We start from the raw sequence: 9,287 nt of genomic DNA, 5'->3' as shown, positions 1-9,287 counted from the left end.
TAGTGGCTAAATCTAGCATTAGAGATTTGTAGAGAAGTGGATTTATTTGGGATTAAAACATAGGAGTTGCTGAGGGAACTTAGTAGTCGGGGGCATATTTCAACTTTCTAAATATTCTTCTTTTATTTAAATAAGTTACCTTTAGTTATCTAACATTTGCCTAGTTTTTTTTTAAGTATATTTTATTGATTATATTGTTACAATAGTTCCAAACTTTTCCCCTTTGCTCCCCTCTGCCCAGCACCCCCCTTCCCCAACAATCCCCTCCCCAAGTCCATGCCCATGGCTCACCCTTTCATATATTCTTCTTCTTTTTTTAAAAAATAATTAATTAATTAGTTAAATATTTTAACAATAAAAAATAACAATCCCTCCCTCTCAGACTTAAGACCCTTTACAATCTTATAAAGGACAATGGACGAAGGTCTCGAGCTCCTCTAGTTGCTTCAAGCTGGACATGGTCGTCGTCCTACCTATCCTTGGGTCAAGAAATCCCTGATAAGAGTGGGGGTGTGGAGGGGAGGGTGGCCTTCCTACAAGGGGAAGGATCGTGCAGACTCCAGGTTGGTTGGCTGTCTCTGGACAACAGCATGCTTGGTTTAACAGGCTGGCATCCTTGTTGTATTCTGTGGGCAACAGGGTTAAAGGACATCATTCAATCCGTAACCACTAGATGACAAAAGACAGGTATTAATTTTTCAATGTCCCACATTAGGGAAAAGAAGGGCTTCTTTGGAGGAAGGTATGCCAGGTACATCTCACCTGTCCAAAACCCTTTTGCCCATTATACTTAGTTTGGACTGAGGGAAATATTTTAGGTTTCCCCCCTCTCAGGCCTCTGGGCTCTTTCTATCCAAGCCATTAGGATAGAAAAGAGAAACCAGTTTTAAAGTGAAGCCCACAGATCACCCCATTCTTCACCAACCCAGCCACTTAGTTCAGCCAAACCATTGAGTCTCAGGAGGCAGCGATGCAGACAGGATTAAGTGAGGCCTATACGTACAGACAATCACTCAGGTAATGAGATCATAGGCTTATGCCCTTTGAAAACAGAAAACACATGTTAATTTATGTAACATAACCCACATACAAGTCTCTAAATCTGTAGGACTGTCTTATCGGAAAGACATCCAGTTGCAAGGCATTTGACATTCTTCTTGCCTGTAAATTAAACATCTTTGATAATGCCACAGACATAGTTTAACTTTCAAATGAAAACAAATTTTAAATGAAAAGAAACTTTAAAGACGGTTAACTGCACTACTTTATAGTCTACCACTGGGCATTGTGATCTTCCTTGAATCTTGATTTTTCTCCCTAAGATTACCCTCCTTGTCATTAAAGGGACTGCATTAAGTTCATTTTTAACTTATCCTGTTCATTTGCATAAACACAACAAGAGCAGAAAATGATCACTTATGATCTTTAGTTCTGCTTTGCTGGAACTTACACAAGGAACATTTAGGGTGACCTTCAGTCTGCCCTTCAGGGCACAGAAGCTGAGCCACATACCTGGCATTCAGCCTTGCCTGTAAACACCTGTCTTTTCCAGGTCCTCCTGGTTTTCCATTGTGCCTTAAGGTCCCTTCTAGCCATCTTTCAGGAAAACAACCTTTGTTCCTTCCCTGGAAAGATTGCTATGGACAGCTCATCCATCCAAGGTACCAGGCCTTTTATCTCGTGGACTTTTATTACCTTTGAAAGTCAGTCCCAGTTGCTCAGGGCTTTTTGGTAACAACCAAAGCCCAAGCATGTCTCCTTTAGGCATGACATTCCAGTCAAAGTCTTAGTCAAAAAATCGTTATTAACAACTGGTCTTATTAGTTTTATGCAAAGAAACTTAGGTCATTACTTACTTTTTTAGCATGCCAAATTCTGGAGGTATCAGATAGGGAGAAAATATATACAGTGTGAAGGAAAATCCTTGTCCTTCTAATATTCACTGAACTTGCATTTCTATTCTTTATATTTTTATTTTTCCCCCCACTAAAAATTTTTCTGTTTGTTTGTTTTTACATTACAGTTGTCTCACTTTTTTCCCCCTCTTGCTTCTCTGCACCCTGTCGCTCCCTTCTCCCACATTCAGTCCCCACCCAGCTGTCCATGTCCATGGATCATTTATACATGTTCTTTGACTAGACCCTTCCCCTTCTTACCACTTCTCTCCCTCCCATCTCCGCCTTTGTTACTGTTAGTTTATTCCTCGTTTACATACCTCTGGTTCAATTTTGCTCATTTGTTTGTGTTGTTCATTAGTTTCCTTTAACAGGTGATAGCATAAGGTAATTTTCTTTTGTTGCCTGGCTTATTTCGCTAAGCATAATTCTCTCTAGTTCCAATCACGTTGTTGCAAATGGTAGAAGTTCCTTCTTTCTTTCAGTACTTATTCATTGTCATTTTCCCCCTTTGTACTCGTGTTCCTCTCTGTCTCTCTCTGTTTCTTCATCTTCTTAAAGCAGACCCTTTAGCTTCTCTTGCAATACTGGTTTGGTGGAGATGTATTCTTTTAACCTTCTTTTGTCTTGGAAACTCCTTATTTCACCTTCCATTTTGAATGAGAGCCTTGCTGGGTAGAGTATTCTTGGTTGTAGGCCTTTGTTTTTCATTACTTGGAATATATTTTGCCATTCCCTTCTGGCTTGTAGTGTTTCTGCTGAGAAATCTGATGATAGCCTTATTGGAGCTCCCTTGTATGTTATTAGTTGTTTCTCTCTTGCTGCTTTTAGGATTCTCTCTTTGTCTTTGAATGTTGACATTTTAATTATGATGTGTCTTGAAGTGGGCCTGTTGGGGTTCATCTTCATTGGGACCCTCTGTACTTCCTGGACTTGCATGATTCTTTCTCTCTTCATGTTAGGGAAGTTTTCTGTCATTAGTTTTTCAAAGAGGTTTTCTATCCCTTGCTCTTCTTCTTCTCCTTCTGGAATTCCTATGATACGGATATTATTACGTTTCATGTTGTCCTGCAGCTGTCTTAGAGCCTCTTCAGTCTTGTTCAGCCTCTTTTCATTTTGTTGCACTGTCTGTGAGTTTTTGTCTACATTGTCCTCCAGCTCGCTGATCCGATTTTCTGCTTCCTCTGGCCTGTTTTTAATTCCTCCTACTGTGTTCTTCAATTCAGAGATCATATTCTTCATTTCCTCCTGGCTCTTATTGATAGCTTCCATGTCCTTTTTGATGCTGGTATAATTCTCAGTAAGTTCCTTATAGTTCTTCTGGAGTTCACTGTAGTTTTTCTGGAGTTCTTTGTAGTTTCCGCTGAGCTCATTGAGCTTCTCCATAATACATGCTTTCAATTCCATATCTGATAGTTTGCTCCCCTCTATTTCATTTAGCACTCTTTCTGGGGATTCTGCCTTTCCTTTCGATGGGAGGTTGTTTCTCTGTTTCCCCATTTTTGTGACTCCTATTGTTTGTTGGTGCTTCTTAGAATGATTTGCACTTCCTGGATCTACACATTTGCCTAGTTTTGGTGTGTCTATTAATTTTAGGAAACATGTTGGTAAGTTGACCAGGGTTCAAGCAAGGGCAATATTATATACTACTGCTGATGAATTAGGAAGCTGAATTTGCTTGGTTCTTATGCATGAACAAAATTAAATTCATAGTACAGTTCAACAATAGCTCAGGTCCAGCAATATCTACAAAAATAATCCAGAAAATTATTTGACAGTTCTGATCTTAGAGATGATATTTCATAGAATGAAAAATTTTACTTTGGTCTTAAGAATTGAATATGTTTTTCCAAATTAAGAGAGAGAAGGAAATATTGCAATGAACTGATAACACTTCAAAAAGCATGAACATATTCAGGAGTGTAAGAACATGTAGGTGACTAGATTATAAGGTAAATAAGAGAGAGTAGTAAGAAAGCCCCTGCATTTTACACTGGATTTTGAATTCAGTGGGAAAGGAATATATTTGGATATTTTAGCTAGTAGAGTAAAAGAATCAAATCCATAGTTCAAGAAGATAATGCCCAGGACAAAATGGTGAATTAGCACAGGCTGCCAGACCAGTTCCTGTTCTAAAATCAGCCTTAAAGAACTTACAAAAGTTTAAGGAAAACATGGTCTGAGCAAAAAAGATGGACTGACACACACACACACACACACACACACACACACACACACACACACACACAGAGAGAAATACCCTGATGCACAAGGCCTGACATAAACTATTGTTTGTGTGTATGGATTGCAGTTGGAATCATACAGTATGTAGCCTTTTCTGATTGGCTGTTTTATTCAGTGATATGCTTTTAAGGCTACTTTATTTTCATTGCTTGAGAGCTTATTTCTTTTAGTGCTGAATATCCTATTGTCTATTTACTTATCCATCCACTTACTGAAGAACATTTTGGCTGCTTCCAGGTTTGGCTATTATGAATAAAGCTGCTATAAATATCTCTCTGCAGATTTTTGTATGAACATAAGTTTTCAACTATTCTGGATCAGCACATTGCTGGGTTGTATGGTAAGAGCATGTTTAGTTTTTGTAAGAACCCCCCAAACTGTCTTCCATGTGGCTATAGAATTTTACATTTCCACCAGCAATGAATGAGACTTTTTGTTGCTCTACCTCCTCATCATCCTCCTTGTCCTTGCTCCACCTCTCCAGCATTTGGTATTGTCAGTGTCTTGAATTTTGGTCATTCTAATAATTGAACCAGCTTTGCATATCTGGATAAACCCCACTTGGTCATGGTATATCATTCTTTTTATACACTGTTGGGCTTGATTTGATAATATTTTGTTGTGGATGTTTACATCTATGCTCATGAGATATATTGGTCTGTAGTTTTATTTTCTTGTAACATCTGTCTGATTTTGGTATTAGGGTAATGCTAGCCTCATAGAATGAGTTTGAAGTATACTTCCTCTGCTTCTATCCTCTGATGAAGATTATACAGAATTGGTATCATTTCTTCCTTAAGTGTTAGCTAGAATTCATCAGTGAACCCATATCGGTTTGGTGCTTTCTATTTTAGATGGTTACTAATTATTGATTCAATTTCTTTAAAAGATACTTAATTGATTATATAACTATATTATTATAGATTTAATAAGTAGGACTTTTCAAATCACCTACTTTTCTTTGTGTGAGTTTTGCTAGGTTATGTCTTTCAAAGAATTCATCCATTTCATCCAGGTTATCAAATTTGTGGGCACAGAGTTGTTCATAGCATTCCTTTAATATCCTTTTAATGTCTGTGTGATCTGTAGTGATATCCCTCTTTCATTTATGATATTAGTAAATTCAGTTCCCTATCTTTTTTCCTTAATTAGTCTAATTAGATCCTTACCACTTTTATTGTATTTTCAAGGAATCAGCTTTTTTTCATTCATTGTCTCTATTGATTTCCTGTTTTCAGTTTCCTTAATTTCTGCTCTAATTCTTATTATTTACTTTCTGTCACTTTGAACTTAATTTGTTCTTTTTCTAATTTGCTAAGTGGAAACTTAGATGAATAATTTAATATTTTTCTTTTTTCTAATATAGGCATTCAATGCTATAATTTTCCCTCTAATCATTGTTTCCACTGCATCCCACAAGTTTTGATAAGTTACATTTTAATTGTCATTTAGTTAAAAATATTTAAAAATTTCTGTTGAGAGTTCTTCTTTGACCCATATATTACTTAGAAGTGTATTCTTTAAACATATAGTTGGGAATTTTATGCATATCTTTCTGTTGATTTCTAATTCAATTGCATTGTGATCCAGGGAAGATAATGTGTAATTTCTATTCCTTTGAAAATTTTACAGAGTTTTATGGCTGAGAATATGGACTATCTTAGCAAATGTTTCTTAAAAGATTAAGAAGAATGTGAATTCTGTTGTTGTTTGATGTAGTTTATTGATGATGTTGTTGAATTCAGTTCCAAGTGTGTTTTTTTTTGAGGAAGATATATTAATACATGAATATTTCTTTCCTTTGACCCATCTCTAGATATCTTGTCTTTTCCTGCTTTAGTATGGTAGTCCCTAACCACCACCACTACCATCTTTCTTCCCAATAAGTTAACAAAATATAAAATACAATCACCAGTACATTTATGAGTGAGTTGTAATGTGAAAAAATTTTTGATTTAGTATTGTAAATTAGAATTTATCATGAGGGCAACTTTTTTTACTGTCAGGTTATTAAGGAAATATTGGGAAAAAGAAAAAAAAGTGAAGTAATTCTGACAGTGAAATCCTAGTGTAATATCAGTTACTATTTAGTTTGTAACTGAATGCCAATTACACATCATTTTACCCAATCACTCTTGATTTGAGGGTATTAAAGTTGTTTTCATAAGAATAGGTGTTGTTAGATCCTCATTTCATCACTTTTCCAACTGATATGTCTGAAGGAGTCATTGTTTAGTTGTTGATAACAGTGAGTGGGGAACCTGTCTCATGGATTATGATGGGTACATTGTTGAGTTTGGAGAGTCCCTATACATAACAATTACTTCTGTTTTTTAAATAAAAATTAAAACCAATATTTTAAATATATTTAACTACTTTAATTTATAATTAATATTATTTATTATTGATTAAAATATAAATATCTTAACAAAGTATTTTTTATAATTTATTCTGATATTAATGAAGAATGAATATATGGGAAAGTTCTAATCTACATTGATTTTATTTAAAGTTATTGCATACTTTTAAGCAATGTAGTTTAGAGAATTTTGAACTATGTATGTAGTTAATTTTTAATATTGCTGGGAGAATTCATGCTGAAAACAGACAATTTGAGCAGTGAAAGTGATGTCTGCTACTGATTGAAATTTGTCTCTCTGTCAAGACTAAGTTCCTTGAGAGCAGAAATGTAAATGCACGTCCTGTTTGTCTTTGTTTACTTACTATTGAACCCAGTAGGTGCTTAGTGCCAGTTTGCTGAAACAAAATGACATCTTGTTATTGGCCACTGCTTCATTTCCAGGGACCTTGCTCTGAGAATTTGCTGATAGATTTCTGCCAAGTAAGAACTATTCCATCAACCTAAAGGCGTGGTTGCATACCTACTATGTGCTTAACATCATTAGACTGGCACCTACTCATACATCATGGACAGATGGAATTAGCTGATATAAAAGAGCATGTGTTTTTCCCTCTCCACCCGACCCCCACCCTGACACCAAGAGTAGAAAAATAGAATTCTCCATTATTTTTTTCTAACATGAACATCTTCAGATATATTAGTCAAACTTGGAATCCCTCCAACACTAAAGCTTATGTCTAAATTTAGAACTAATGAAGTCCCTGTATGAACCAAACTGAAAAGCACGTATTCTTTCTGTTAGTATCAAGACACTTTTATTCAACATAAATCTGTTGTCAAAAAGAATATTCATGTCTCTTACTTAGTCTTACTGACTCACAAAAATCAGTCTTCCCTTAAAGTGCTTGGTAAAAACATAAAGATATTCAGGAGGGAAGAACAAGTTCACAGAGAAAATTAATTTCAGAGGATCATAGAGCTCTCCAGCTAAATGGGCCTTTAAAGGTCTTCCAGCCCAATACTCCTTGACTGCTAGAATTTCATTCAAAATAACTTTTCCAGGTGATTACCTGGCCTGTAAATACCTCTTTTGCCAACACATTCCAATCCACCTTTTACTAGCTGTGATCGATAGCTCCTTGGCAGAAAACCAAAATCCTTTTTGCTGTTGCTGCCCCAATTTGCTCTTTGGACAGAGATTGATAATGCATTCATTTTTTTAATGCTTGATGACAACTACCATGCGCTCTCCCTCTCTGTTTCTTAATCCCCTGCAATTCAGTCTTTTCTTCTCCAGGCTAAAAATGTCAGTTCATTTACTTTTTCTCATATGCTTCCATTTTAAGTTGCTTTGTCATCCTGACCAGACTCTTATTATGTTCCAAATAAGATGACTTTCCTAATGAGGACATCAGGACTTTTAAAAAAAGTTAATTGTGGCAGAAATTTGAACAACAGATTGCTGGGGATGGTGCTCTGACCATAACTAATGGTTATGGATGAAATGAGTGATCATTAAAGGAGTCCCATTGGTGGGGAGAAGAGAGAGTAAATCCATGACTATTTTATTTACAGAATCAAAGGAAGTAATAGTCACTTTGATGGAATGAGATCATGGAAATGAAAAACTCAAGGACACCTTCAATATAACCTTTGGGAGGTTAGTAAAAGGTGATACTGTTAATATAAAATCAGAACACAAAGGGTAGAGTACATTTACTTGTAAGAGAAAGTGTATACTCCATTGAATATGTTTTCTTGGAGATATTTATTAAAATTGCTAGATAAGTTTACAGAGTAATTATTGAGTGAAATATCTACATGCTTGTTACATGTGAGGCACCTAATAACCAGGTCCTCTTTCCCAAGCCAAGGCCATCATATGCAGTGCCTAATGAATTTACGATGATGACAGTGAAATTGAAACTTCTCTTCCAAACTTTCCGCCCCATTTTCACAGTCACAGTCACCACCATTCAGTCAATCTTTCAGATTAAAAAACTATAATATTGCCCTGTGATTCTTTTTTTTCTTTACTTTAATATTCAAACAGAAAATTGTATTTGTTGATCTCTAAAATGTGTATCAAATCTAGATGTTTTCTCCCATTCTAATGCCATTGCGTTAGTTTTGCCACTTGCCACTAGTCTTCAGTGGAGTCCTGAGGCCAACTTGGATTGTGATGTAGGAACCCACTGTTTAATGCTCACGAATTTTGTGAGCTAGTTGTTAAACAATTGCTAGCCTGTGATTAACCATTATGGCCATATTTACACCATGGAAATCCACAAACACTACAGATTGAGACTTGTTCTTTTAATTTTGTTTTGGAAATCCACAAACACTACAGATTGAGACTTGTTCTTTTATTTTTGTTTTTCTTTCCTTTATCAGAATATCATTGTTCCTGCTGATCCAATCTGTCTGCCACGCTGGTGTTTGAATTCTCTTCCTACAAAAGATGGTAATGCCACTGTCCAATAAAATAGGAAAAGCTATTTCTATAAATGCAAGAAATTTATTGAGATACTAGTGAACACAGAATCTTATTTCAATATATTTGCAAGTCAGAACATTACAGATTCATATTTGGAAAAACATAGTCTCATCATACAAGCTTCTTCATAGTTTGAAATGGTAGCCACTCCTGTCTTGACAAAGAAGCATTTGGCAGAGTCATCTTCAAGGACGGTGCAAGGTCCTCTGCTAGACAGACCTATTTAATAGATCTTTAATTAATGGCCAAGAATTCTGATCAAAAGTTTCATATAAATCAATTAACATAT

This window comes from Furipterus horrens, unplaced genomic scaffold (genome assembly GCF_987537825.1).
Source record: "Furipterus horrens unplaced genomic scaffold, mFurHor1.1.pri manual_scaffold_2, whole genome shotgun sequence".
NCBI lineage: Eukaryota > Metazoa > Chordata > Mammalia > Chiroptera > Furipteridae > Furipterus > Furipterus horrens.
Note: the sequence above shows the minus strand (reverse complement) of the source record.